This window comes from Pinus tabuliformis, chromosome 1_2, assembly GCF_031772625.1.
Source record: "Pinus tabuliformis cultivar Carrire ecotype Pingquan chromosome 1_2, CPIR1, whole genome shotgun sequence".
Lineage (NCBI taxonomy): Eukaryota > Viridiplantae > Streptophyta > Pinopsida > Pinales > Pinaceae > Pinus > Pinus tabuliformis.
In genome coordinates, this window is record NC_142298.1 from 1,343,499,090 (window position 1) to 1,343,512,846 (window position 13,757).

At 37.1% G+C, this 13,757-nt stretch overlaps 1 pseudogene; it reads left to right on the plus strand.

The window, feature by feature from the left end:
• Positions 1-12,901: 12,901 nt before the first annotated feature.
• Positions 12,902-13,528, plus strand: LOC149211195 (floricaula/leafy-like protein FL1 pseudogene; annotated as a pseudogene).
• Positions 13,529-13,757: the final 229 nt, after the last annotated feature.

Here is a 13,757-nt window from a genome sequence, read left to right on the forward strand (position 1 = left end):
ACTAGATATTACATTCACAGTGATGAAACTATGTTGAAGGGACTAGAGATTACATTCTTCACTAATATCATGAAACTAGATTGAAAGGACTAGAGATTACATTCTTCAAAATAAGCACATACAAGGGGGCCTGTAGAAGCAAAAATAAGATGAGGGGCTGCCACCAAAACCACCACAACAGGAAATGAACAAAGTTCATAAACCGTCAAACTTCACCAAGCAGGAGAAAGATAAAGCAATGATGAAGTTTGGAGAGAAAATGTTGATACTAGATAGGGGACATTAAACCTAGTTCAAAGGAGGAAGGTTAGATTGACACTTTTCTACAAAATTTAGGAGAGACTTTGAGAAAAATGTATGCAAGTTGTACAAAAATTGAAATTTGATTAACATCCAAAAATGACCAAAATATGTTAACATGCATCAACAACTATAAAAGGAATGCAAGAATGCATCTACCAGCAAAGAGCACAATAAAAGAAAACTCTACTCTAAATCTAAATCAAACTCATGTATAAAAGCATGCTAGCAAATTGGACGTGTGACCCCAATAATGCAAGCTTAAAGGTCCTTCAATTGAGTGATGGGTATGGCCAAAATTGCACCATAATAGAAAAGCATGTACACCCACCTCTGAAACTATTTTGAGTCAAAGGATCATTCCTCATGCCTCACTTTATTTTGGAGCATAACTCACATTTAGAAAGCATGTAACTTTCTTCCAAAGAGGTAATTTCCTTTCCAAGAAGGTGGTGGTGCAAAGAAATAAAGCCCATTGGCTGGTAGATACAGGTGCATTACTATACAAATATTAAAAGAATTATAACGAAAAGAAATTGAAAATCCTTGGTTAGAATTCAGGAGGGTTTCAAGGACTATGGACATGGATGATACACACAAGGTGAATAACTATATGCTTTTTGAACAAATGCACACTAAAGTCACTCAGTCAATAAGCCATGGAGACCTTGATTCATAAGGGTAGAGTTGCAAAGAAGCCATTGGTAGTGGCGGGATGTTTACCGCAAGGAAGTAAATATTTGAAAGAGCTAGATGGTATAAGTCTAATTGGAATGCAAGAGATAGATCACCTCATTTCCAAAAAAGAAAAAATAAAAAATAAAAATAAAGATAAAAGAATTGAACATTTTGTGCCTTTTGAGGCTCGACGGGTTCTATATAGGTCCTATAGAATACTCGCAGGTCTTATATGGGTAGACGAGTTTTATAAGATACCCGCAAAATTTGGATCTTAAATGCAGGTTTTATGCGAGTGACACAGCTCGGTATAGAACCCACCAAAACCCGCGAGTGCTTGTGAGTTTAACACAGGTCATGCTTCACTATGTTGTAGTACCCATACCTCCTTTGTGACATGTAATGAGTCTACTAAGTCACTTAATGACATTTAATAAAAGTAAAATGCTTGAAATCTATCCCCTTACAAATGCTGGGAAGTCCTGGTTACCGGGTGCAAGCCCCGGAAGTGATGATTGATGCTATGTGATTCGTTCTCCACATTTCACTAGTTTCAATCCCACTTCTTCACCCCTGTGAGCATCACCCGATGCAATGAGTGCTAAGTGAACTATTCAAAAATCATGAGAAATTAGTCACTTTACGACTACCTCTCATGGAAATGGTCATACTTTGAATGACTTACTTAACGCAGTTGAATCCCAAAAATGATATCAATTAAAATAATTTAACAACACTATATTGATCCATATTTTATCCTAATCCATATTTCAGGATAAAAGCGAGCTCACGAGCATGCGGTGATCGATTTCATAGGCAAATGCTCAAGTCACATCAAAGTGAACGGTTTCTTCATCGAAATCATAAAGTCCGAGACAAACTTTTGGTTTACAGGAAGAACAAGGAACGATGGCCCCATATTTGTGGGATTTTTTTAAATGATCCGTAATATTATATTTCATCGGTTGAATGTTAACTGGCACGACGGGAAAAGAACAAGGAACGATGCCCCATATTTGTTGGACTTTTTTTTTAATGATCCGTAATATTATATTTCATCGGTTGAATGTTAGTTGGCACGACGAGAAAAGAACAAGGAACGATGGCCCCATATTTGTTGGATTTTTTTTTAATGATCCGTAATAGTATATTTCATCGGTTGAATGTTAGTTGGCAGGACGAGAAAAGAACAAGGAACGATGGCCCAATATTTGTTGGATTTTTAATGAAGAACAAGGAACGATGGTCCCACTTTCTTTTAGAGTGCCTCGCCTATAACCACATTAGATTTTAGTGTCACAATCTTTGTTACAACACTGACCTTCCCAGCCTTTTACAATGTCAAAATTATAGTGAGCTTGGAGGCTTCTCTCCAAGCTTTTTGAGCATAGGAATAAAATCTTAAATCAAAATAAATAATTTGTTTCCTTAGGTCCGATAAAGCAATGTTTAGTCTCAGCGCACATTAACCATTATCATCATTATTATATTTCATCGCTTGAATGTTAGTTGGCACGTTGAGAAAAGAACAGGAACGATGACCCCATATTTGTTGGATTTTTTTAAAATGAGCCGTAATATTATATTTCATCGCTTGAATGTTAGTTGGCACAAAGGAATAAAATTTGACGGGAAATCGTCGGTGATTTGATTATTGATTTTTTATTTTTTTCAAAATGATTTGTTTTTGTTAATTAATCTTCGGTGATTTGATTATTGATTTTTTAATTTTTAATTTTTTCAAAATGATTTGTTTTTGTTAATTGAGAAAATAAATTATAAATTTAGTAAGGTTGTATAGTTAGTGTTTTTTGAGGTTTAGTTTAATTTGGGTAGACGTAGCAAAATTTCAACTTTAATGATGGACTGACAGAGCTACACACTATACTCAGCTGTAAAATGAGCCTCTGTGCTCAATTATTTGCCAATCTGCAATTCATATATAATAAATATTTCAAACTTATAAATATAAATAGTAATTGTGAAAAACAATTATAAATGTGAAGTGCAATAATATAAAAGATATAATTTTTTTATGCAATTATTTGAATGTTAATTAATATAAATATGTTGTGCATTTCAAATTTGTAAATGTGATTGATAATTGTTCCTAAATATTATAAATATTAAATATAATAATAAGCTATATTATTTTGAAATTATTATTTTTATATATATACAGATATATAAAAGTACATATTCTAATTTTTAAATATAATTATAAATTATAAAAGATATTCCAAATTTATAAATAGGATCAATAATTATGAATAACAATTATAAGGAATACTTAAGCATGTGAGATGCGATAATATAATGAACGAAGTTTTTCTATAAGACATAAATTAGTCGATTTGCTTCAGCGACTAGTGATACCTGATTGTAGTCTTATTTTCCACAAGGCTTGCATCGATTAGTGGCAATTAGTCGGTCAGATCGGACCTTTGCCAGATTTCTCCCTTCAGATTTCTCCAGTTTAAGCCTGTTGGACAAATTGTAAGCGTTTCTTCTGGAAATAAGCTCTCTTCGGGTGTTTCTTGATAGACATTGTCAAAGAAATAAGCTCTCTTCGGGTGTTTCTTTAGATAAATTCTGAAACTGCTGCGGATCGGTTCGCTTGTTGTGCATACATCTTCAAAACAAAAACTTGAGTGTTAATTTTCCAGACTGGGTATTGATCTCAGAAACCCTAAAGAGTTCCATGTTTATACCTATTTATATTCTCTGAAGGGAATTTTAATCACTAAATATCATATTACAATCTCTTTACTATTATCGCAGGTTTGTTGAAATGGTAATTTCCACTGCCGCCTTATTTTTCCAGAAAACCGCCATGAGTTCCCCGCACTGCTTTTCGCGTGATGATGGTTTGCGATCACAATCAACAGCTTCAACAGCTGACACGTGGCTGAGCAGTTTTTCCAAAACGGTTTTCCTTAGAACATAAAGATCGGTCAAAATGGCCGTGCCCGTCCGATTAAATCAACGGTGGATGTAGAGGCCTGTACCATATGGACTTGACTTGAAGTGAAAGTTTCATTGACCTCCAGTTTGTTTAGTAAAACAATTAATGAAATTTACTGAGGTTCGTAGAATGTAGGTAAAGGTTTTTAATTTTATTATTTTTTTTAAATTCACAGAAGTAGCTTTGTTTTTACGGCAGATGTAAAACAAAATGTTATGTGCTGTTTGTTTTTTCATTGCAATATAATATACGTAGAAGCGTGAAAGTGTGAATGTAAGACCTGCACCATATGGACTTGACGGGAAGTGAAAGTTTCATTGACTGCCTGCCAGTTTTTCAGTGAAATAATTAAAGAAATTTACTGATGTTCGTACAATGCAAGTAAAGATTTTTAATTTTAATATTTTTTTTAAATTCACGGAAGTAGCTTTGTTTTTACGGATGTAAAACAAAATGTTATGCCCTGTTTGTTTTTTCATTGTAATGTAATATACACAGAAGCGTGAAAGTCTGAAGGTAATTTTTGTTGTTCGTTGAGAGAAAACGAGAGTGAGCAAGCAGCAACGTGAATGTAATTTCTGTTGGTGAATATGTAATGCAATACCAGAGACGCAGCAGCGCGTATGTATTGAAAATTTTACACATAGCAGTGTGACATTTTGTAAGTAGAGACAGTATTTTTCAGATTTTTTTTTGTGGAACTGAAGCGTTCCTGGTATAATCCCTTTGTGCGAGGAAGAAGTTTGTAACAACAGTGGTTTTTATTAATGAATATAAGTTTCTTTGTCCATGTGTAAAACTCTTTTCTTCCAAACAATTTTTGTTTTCCCTGTGTTAAAATCCTTTGATAAAACAGAGCATTATTCTCTTCATTTTGTTTTGGAATTATCAAAAATTCCCAACAAAGTTTATATGGAACAATTGTTTCACTTGTATAATTTGTGCATAAGTTTTCGACAAGCTTTCATTAAATTGAGTAATATAATATTTATTTGTATTCACAACAAATTTCCATTATCAAATGTTCAAGTTATGCTTTTTATTTAAAATTTTTGTTACCAGCAAAACAACGAATGCCCAGTACAACAGTAATACCTAAACGGTTGAAAGTTTATAAAATCTTACTGCAAGAGGTTCACGATTACAGTGAGAATTCCTCATTTGGTGTGTTGCAGATACTCTGGAAATCCTTATATGTATGTATAAGGGCGCATATTGTATTCAAGAAACCAAAAATAATTTAGGGAAGAACAAAGTGGGTGTGGTTAGAAATTGTCATTACTCCAGCATGTTAAAGTTGGCTTAATTTAGGAGAGTCAGTTAAGCATAATTACTCCTAACCAGATTCATTGTTAGAATCAAGTTTTGGTTTATCAAGCTCATATTATTTGTGTGTATCAATTTTTATGTTTTCCCTATCTTTCCAACAAATTGGTAACGAAACTATAGGACTGTAGATAGAAGATCGTGAGAAAAAGCTGAGCGGGTTAAGAATTAAAGAATCCACCGGTTGTTAAGGGTTTAACTTAAGTAGTTTTTCAGGACTTTAGTGATGATAGCGGGTATTACCGTATATTGGAAGAAATCCAGGGCAAAGCAGCGTGCTGGGGGAAAATTTAGCGAAAAGCTGCTTCTCAATGAAGGTGAGAATATAAATTCAGATGTTCAATGTTCCATTCGGGGAAAAACATGAGAAGAAAAAAATAAAAACTGGGAAAAACTATATAATGAAGGTCAAGAACTTATATTTTAAGAACATTCTAATGTGAAATATAGTGGGAACAGGCTCTAATAGGATGGCTGAGGCTAAAGCCTTAGTGGGCGTTCTTGCCTTCTGTGTTTTCTTCGATGTTTAGGCTATTTCAATCTATGGTAATTCCAGGCTGGTGATCGATCATGTAAATGGTGCTTGCCACATAAGGAGCCCTCTCATGGCAGGGTGGATGGACAAGATAATGTTCTTATGGGGGCTCACGAGAGATTGTTCCATTCAACTCATTGGTCATGATAAGAATCTCCATGCTGATTGCCTATCCAAGGATGGTCTGCTCTTTGACTCTGGATCATGGTCTATGGAAGTAAAGGAGGAAGAGTATCCCTGTTTTGTCCAGGATTTTTTTATCCCTAGTTATTAAATTTTGATGCTTCTTTGTTTTTCTTTTGAAATGGTTTTTGTTTTAACCTTTGCTGATGTCTTTGACATGCCTTTTGGCTGTCCTGTATAGTTTCTCAGTTCAATATGTCATGATCTGGCTCGTGATGTTGTATATGTCTCTTTATGGACCTATGATCCTGTATTTGTCCTTGATGCTTTTATCGTGGGTGCTCCACGAGCCACCATTTTGTATCTTCTGATGTTTTTATATTGTCTCAATATAATACAATGATGCTTTTTCTCTCTGAAAAAAAAATATAGTGGGAATTCCCCATATAGACGGTGCTTTCATACTTTGCGAATTTTATATGGATTATAGACGAATCGATGGTTTTTACCCTACACGAGATTGTGGAAGCCACACAAAACTTTAGTCACCAGATTGGGTCTGGTGGCTTTAGAAGTGTGTTCCTTGGTAAACTGCGGGACGGAAAAGAGATAGAAATAAAAAGGCTTTCACTGTATTCAAGACAGGGATTGTAGGAGTTCTTCAGTGAGGTAATTCCAATTTCCGAATCATTTTGCTTCTCTTGCAATTAAGAAGAAAATATATGTGCACATGGTAAAATTGATGTATACAGATTCACTTTGTTAACAGGTGGATTTGGTTTCTAGAGTCCATCATAAGAACTTGGTGTCTCCACTGGGTTACTGTTTTGCTAAATCCGCACAGCCTATGGTTATCTACTAGTACATGTCTGAAGGGTATTTAAAGGACCATCTTTATGGTAAATACATCTTTAAAAGAGGGATATTGTTTGGTTGATTTGATATTGCAACAAAAATAGTATACATTTAATTATAAATTTGTCTTTCAGGAGAAAAGGCAGGACTTTCCAAAATAAATTGGAAAAGCAGGCTCAAAATAGCAATCGATGTGGCTGAGGGTAATTTATATTAAAAAAAAAAAACGATCACACTACATTTTTGTAGTGTAAACGCTGTTTAATTTTGTGTGTTTGAATACAACTAAATAAGAGAAATCGTGATTAACCATATTCCCCCATTTCTGTTTCTGTATGAAGCACTGCAATACCTGCACGTGTGTTGCACTCCAATGATAATTCACAGGGATGTGAAAACTTCAAACATCCTCCTCGACAGCGAGTTGAATGGAAAACTGGCCGATTTCGGTATCTCGATGATGACAATGGATCAGAAGGCTCCTATCGAGGATTCAGTGAAAGGAACTGCGGGATACTTGGATCCTGTTGAAGTGCTAATTCTAACTGCAACAACAGCGATTTTAGAAAACCGCCTGTTTTCCCCGCACCACCTTTCACGAGATGCTGGTGATTCCCCAGAGGCAGCGATCACAATCAACTGCTGACACGTGCCCTAAGCGGTTTGCCCAAAACAACTTCCCGGCGCGTAAAGGTCGTTTGGTTTGGCTGTGCGATATTGCCGTTAGCCGTCCGATTAAAGTGGGCCAGATCTACAGTTAAGGTATATGGATTCTGTGGTTACCGTAGCAGACTTGGCGTGTGATCAGGAGGAAGAATTCTTTGAGCTACCCGTATACGGATTCACTCTGCAAAGCTTGCACCATAAAACTATATTAGTTGACGTGAAGTGATTTTTCATTGACGGACAGTTTTTCAGTAAAGTAATTAATGTGATTTACCACGGTTGGTAAACTTAGGTAGAGAATTTAATTTTATTGTTTTTTTAATTCATGGGAGTGGTTTCTTCTGCAGGACAAGTAAACGGTAAATGTTATGTTTTTTTTGTTGTTCGTTGAAATGCAACGGAGCATGCAGCAATGTGAGTAAAAAAAAGAGTAAGGAGTTGAAAAGTGCAAGGGTAATACGCAGAAGCGTAAATGTAAGTTTTTTTGTTGAGAGTGCTCTTTGGTAATGCACAGCAGTGCAGAGGCAAAGCAACAGCGCGAATGAATGTATTGAAAATTTTACACACAGCAGTGTAACATTTTATAAGCAGAGACAATATTTTTTAGGAGAAAACAGAGTAAATTTTTTTTTGGAACTGAAGCTTTTCTGGTGTAATCTCTCTGTGAGAGGAAGAAGTTTGTAACAGCAGTTGTTTTTATTAATGAATACAAGTTTCTTTGTCCAAGTGTAAAACTCTGTCTTCCCAGAAAACAATTTTTAGCCTCCCTGTGTTAAAAACAGAGCATCATTCTCTGTTCAGGTTTTGTTTGGAATTATCAAAAATTCCCAACATGGTATCAGAGCTTGTCCAGGCTCTTTGAAGGTGTCAAAGAAGCTGAAGGAAGGATTTCTTGTTGCAGCAACTTCTCCAGCAGAGTGAAGACTCAGTCAAGAAAGAATCCAAGGTATTTCTCAAGTTAGTTTTTGTGTTACTGTTGGGGACAGTCGGTTATTTTAGATAAACAGTTAAGTATTTTGAAGTATAGTTAAGAGTGCAAGAACGGCTGGAGCCAGCACTAGCATGGGTATCTGTAATACTCAGCTCCCATAATTTAATGGGAAAAACTATGACTATTGGGCAATAATTATGAGAGCTTTGCTTGCTTCCCAAGACTTATGGGAATTTGTTGAGGATTGTTTTGAAGAACCAGCAGATGAAAATGAGTTTAATGTTTTAAATCAGGCAAAGAAAGATCTGTTGAAGAGCAATAAGAAGAATGATTCTAAAGCCCTCTACTTCTTGTATCAAGAAGTGCACGAGAGTGTGTTTCCAATGATAGCAGCAGCCAAGATTTCCAAAGAAGCATGGCAAACTCTCAAGATAGTCTATCAAGGCATGGAGAAAGTGAAGACAACAAAACTACAGTCGCTGAGGAGAGATTTTGAGAATCTGTGCATGAAGGAGTCAGATAATATTGACTCATTCTTCACACATGTGATTGGTCTGGTCACACAGATAAGGTCTCATGGAGAGATTCTTGAAGAAAGGAGGATTGTGGAGAAACTATTGAGGATCCTACCCTCAAGGTTCGATGTGATTGTCACCACTATAGAAGAGACAAAGTATCTCACAAACTTCTCAGTTGATGAACTACATGCATCACTGATAACACATAAGTAGAGATTGAGTAGAAATGAAAATTCATCTCTAGGGCATGCCTTTAAGACCCAGATGTTCTTTGGAAGAGGAAGAGGTCCAGGCAGAGGAAATAAGAGAAGAAGAGGCAGAAGCCAAAACAGAGGTGGAAGAAACAGTCCAGCGAATGCTCAAGGAAGAGGCAGCAATCCAAATTAGAACCAAGGCCAAGGCAGTAGCTAACAAAGTGGACAACATCATGCGCAAGGACAAATGTATGATAAATCTAATGTCCAATGTCACTATTGTAAAAAATATGGGCATTATGCAAATGAATGTAGGAAGAAGCAGCATGATATGAGTAATAAAACTAGTGCAAATTTCACTAGAGAAAATATCAGCCAAGATAGTTTGTTTTTAGTTTATAATATGGCTGAAGCAAAGAGTGAAGATGTATGGTTTCTAGACTCCGATTGCAGTAACCATATGACAGGAAACATAGCCCTATTTTCTATGTTAGATCAGAGTGTGAAGTCACAAGTCACACTAGGGACTGATAGTAAAGTTTCTTTTATGGGAAAATGAGAAGTAAGTGTCTTAACAAGGAAAGGTGAAAAGAAAACCATAGCAGATGTTTATTATGTTCCTGGAATGAAATGTAACCTATTAAGTATTGGACAGTTTGTTCAAAAGGGGTACAATGAATTCTTTGTGAATGATGTATGCACCATCATGGATAAACCACCTAACAAACGATGTATTGCTGAAGTGAAGATGACAAGGAACAGGATGTTCCCTCTCAGAATGAAAGCAAATTTAAAAAATGGAGAATAAATAACAGCAGTGACACTGTTACACTAAAAAATGTCACCATGACCACTTACAGTTAGTATGGCTCAAATCAACAGTCATGCTACCCTCTTAGGCAAGTCTTATGCCTCTGTTATCCATCTCAAACTCAAAGAAGAGAGAAAGTCTTGTCAAAAATATGTTTATCTCTAGGGTCGCAGGTTCTCTTTAGCCTTACCTGCGGGGACGCTGACCATGTTCGCAAAAGGTGCGTCCTTGGACGCTCTGTATGTTAAGGGACAGGTGCGTCCTTCTGTAAAAGGAAAAATGCGCGAGTTTCATCTTAAAAAAGTTACTTGTGGTTACTTCTAGAACTTTCTAGAGGTCGGTTTGATGATTTGGATGCGCCTCCAGTTGGTTCATGTATCTTTATTAAGGGGGAACTTATCCCATCAATAAGGGAGCTATCCCACCCAAAGAGGGGGATTATCCCATTGATGGTGGACCTGAATAACCTCTTTACAGCACTATAAATAAAGACATTGAGCCAGAGGGAGGAGAGGTTGGAGCTATACATTTTCTTTGGGTAAATGCTGCAGGAATTAGGACTCCCATTTAGAACCTTGTGAGGAGAGATTGTCTTTGCTTGATTCTACTTGGAAGTGGGTGAGCTTTGTCAAAGTAGAGGAAAACCCTTGATGGACCCTGGGAGGAACTTGCACAACACCAAGGCCAGGTTGTAAGAGTTTCTTTGTTTCGTTATTAATACAAACTGGTTTATTTTTCTCAATAGCTTGTGTTAATGAGTTATTTCATGTGTTCCTTGGTCTGCATGTTGAATGTATGTTTTATTATATGAAATGCAAGTGCTTGGTAATTGTTTGATTGTTTGTGGTTGCAGGAATTGATGTGAAGGAGGAGCTCATCCGGATCGGCAATTCCTGCAACCACAAACAATCAAACAATTACCAAGCACTTGCATTTCATATAATAAAACATACATTCAACATGCAGACCAAGGAACACATGAAATAACTCATTAACACAAGCTATTGAGAAAAATAAACCAGTTTGTATTAATAACGAAACAAAGAAACTCTTACAACCTGGCCTTGGTGTTGTGCAAGTTCCTCCCAGGGTCCATCAAGGGTTTTCCTCTACTTTGACAAAGCTCACCCACTTCCAAGTAGAATCAAGCAAAGACAATCTCTCCTCACAAGGTTCTAAATGGGAGTCCTAATTCCTGCAGCATTTACCCAAAGAAAATGTATAGCTCCAACCTCTCCTCCCTCTGGCTCAATGTCTTTATTTATAGTGCTGTAAAGAGGTTATTCAGGTCCACCATCAATGGGATAATCCCCCTCTTTGGGTGGGATAGCTCCCTTATTGATGGGATAAGTTCCCCCTTAATAGAGATACATGAACCAACTAGAGGTGCATCCAAATCATCAAACCGACCTCTAGAAAGTTCTAGAAGTAACCACAAGTAACTTTTTTAAGATGAAACTCGCGCATTTTGCCTTTTACAGAAGGACGCACCTGTCCCTTAACATACAGAGCGTCCAAGGACGCACCTTTTGCGAACATGGTCAGCGTCCCCGCAGGTAAGGCTAGAGAGAACCTGCGACCCCAGAGATAAACATATTTTTGACAAGACTTTCTCTCTTCTTTGAGTTTGAGATGGATAACAGAGGCATAAGACTTGCCTAAGAGGGTAGCATGACTGTTTATTTGAGCCATACTAACTGTAAGTGGTCATGGTGACATTTTTTAGTGTAACAGACACAAGAGGCTTTCCAAAGCGAACCAAAAGATGAAAATTGGTTGTGGCACTTGAGATTTGGATATCTCAACTTTGAAGGTCTTAACTTGTTGAATAGAAAAGGAATGGTAAGAGGATTACCATTGATAGAGAAACTAGACAGCCTTTGTGAAGGTTGTATCTTGGGAAAACAACACAGAGAAAGTTTTCCATCTGGGAAAAGCATAAGGGCAAAAGCACCCTCAGAGATTGTCCACTCAGATTTACGTGGACCGATGCAAACTCCATCATTTGCAAGCAACCACTATATACTAACATTTTTTGATGATTTTACTAGAAAAACTTGGGTTTATTTCCTGAAGAACAAAGTGAAGTGTTTGAAAGATTTTGCAATTTCAAAGCACTTGTAGAAAACCAAAGTGGGTTGCATATCAAAATTCTAAGAACTGATAGAGGAGGTGAGTATATCTCCAAAGAATTTCTACGTTTTTGTAGAGAAAATGGAATTCATAAACAATGTACCACTAGGTACACTCCGCAACAAAATGGAGTTGCCGAAAGGAAGAATAGGACAATCATGGATATGGCGAGGAGTATGTTAAAGGCAAAGCATTTGCCAAATGATTATTGGGCTGAAGTTGTACACTGTGTAGCGTACATTTTGAATAGATGCCCTACAAAAGCAGTTATGAACAGAGTGTCGGAAGAAGCATGGAGTGGGACAAAGCAAGGAGTCACCCACATGAAAGTTTTTAGATGTGTGGCTTATGCACACATTCCAGATCAACTAAAGAAGAAGTTGGATAGCAAAGGGGAGAAATGTATTTGCATTGGATACAGTGAGGAATCCAAAGCTTATAGGTTGTATAACCCATCCACCAAGAAGTTTTTTGTGAGTAGAGATGTTCAGTTCATTGAGGAGGAAGCTTGGGATGGAAGCATAGAGAAAACAGTGGATGTTAAAAACTCTTTATCACATGATGAGGATGAAGAGGAGATGGCTGAAATACATCCCCAAACAGTAGCACCAACACAAGGGCAGCAAGAGACACCCTTGAGGAGAAATGAAAGTGCTTCTCCAATAACACCACAAGGAAGAAATTCAAGTGCTTCTTGAAGCACTTGTACACCAAATGAAAGAGGTAAGAAGTTCAGAAATTTAAGTGACATTTATGAACAAGAGGCAACAAATGAAGGTATGAACTCTTTGTTTGCTTTAAATTGTCATGTTGATGACCCTGTTCATTTCGAAGAAGCAATTAAGAATAAAAAATGGATTGAAGCCATGATATGGAGAAAGGAATTGAAGTCCCTTGAAGATCTGTTTAAAGAGTATGGAGTTCAATACGTAACTCTTGCCAAGATGACCGAGATAGGATTCACTACCAACATCCTTGTCAATATGACAGAGGAAGAGATTGAAGATTTGATGAAGACCCTGGTAGAACTCTATCATATGGATCTTCTTATAGGGGAGAGATATGGAATTAAATCTGCCATAAGAGCAGAGAAGAAAAGGTTGCAGGATAGCTTGGAGATGCAAAGGTTGGAAATCTTGTTTGAGGCAGAGAGAAAGAGGATATTACATGATGATCAGAATACTTTTGTAGCTGCTATGGCATCCGAAGGAACATCTAAGGAATTGAGAGCAAATGACCCACTGATTTTCCCAGAAAGCACAAGTACAAATCATGCCTCAATGAATATAGCCAGGTGCAAAGACAGTGCTCTTATTCTCCAGAACAGTAACCAAGCACAGTTTTGTAGCTCGGGATTGATTGGAGTGCCTGAGCACAGCAGTGAGAGCGATGAAAGGAAAGCTGATACGAATAGGCAGAAAAGTTTTGAGTTTTTGAGGAAATGTCTGGGTATGACTGATAACCCAGCAGTTGAAATTAAAGGGGAGTGTTGAAATGCTAATTCCAACTGCAGCAACAGCGATTTCAGAAAACCGCCTGTTTTCCCCGCACCGCCTTTCACGAGATGCTGGTAATTCCCCAGAGGCAGTGATCACAATCAACAGCTGACACGTACCATAAGCGGTTTGCACAAAACAACTTCCCCGACGCGTAAAGCTCGTTTGGTTTCGCTGTGCGATATTGCCATCAACCGTCCGATTAAAGTGGGCCAGATCTATGGTT